This window comes from Mus pahari, chromosome 1 (genome assembly GCF_900095145.1).
Source record: "Mus pahari chromosome 1, PAHARI_EIJ_v1.1, whole genome shotgun sequence".
NCBI lineage: Eukaryota > Metazoa > Chordata > Mammalia > Rodentia > Muridae > Mus > Mus pahari.
The window spans coordinates 160,936,975-160,937,228 of NC_034590.1; positions in this window are offsets into that span (position 1 = coordinate 160,936,975).

The window sequence follows — 254 nt, forward strand, 5'->3', positions numbered from 1 at the left end:
TCCTTCTCTGCACATGTTCTTCACGGTGGGAGCTTACCACCCTCTACAGTCATCTGCTCTACCTATAAATAGCTGTGGTTAACTTACATTTAATGTAACTAATGCTTTGGTCAATGTTAATCCTGTATTTATGAGTTCTAATAATAAACACATTGTCTCTTCTCTTCTCTTCTCTTCTCTTCTCTTCTCTTCTCTTCTCTTCTCTTCTCTTCTCTTCTCTTCTCTTTTCTCTTCTCTCCTCTCCTCTCCTCTCC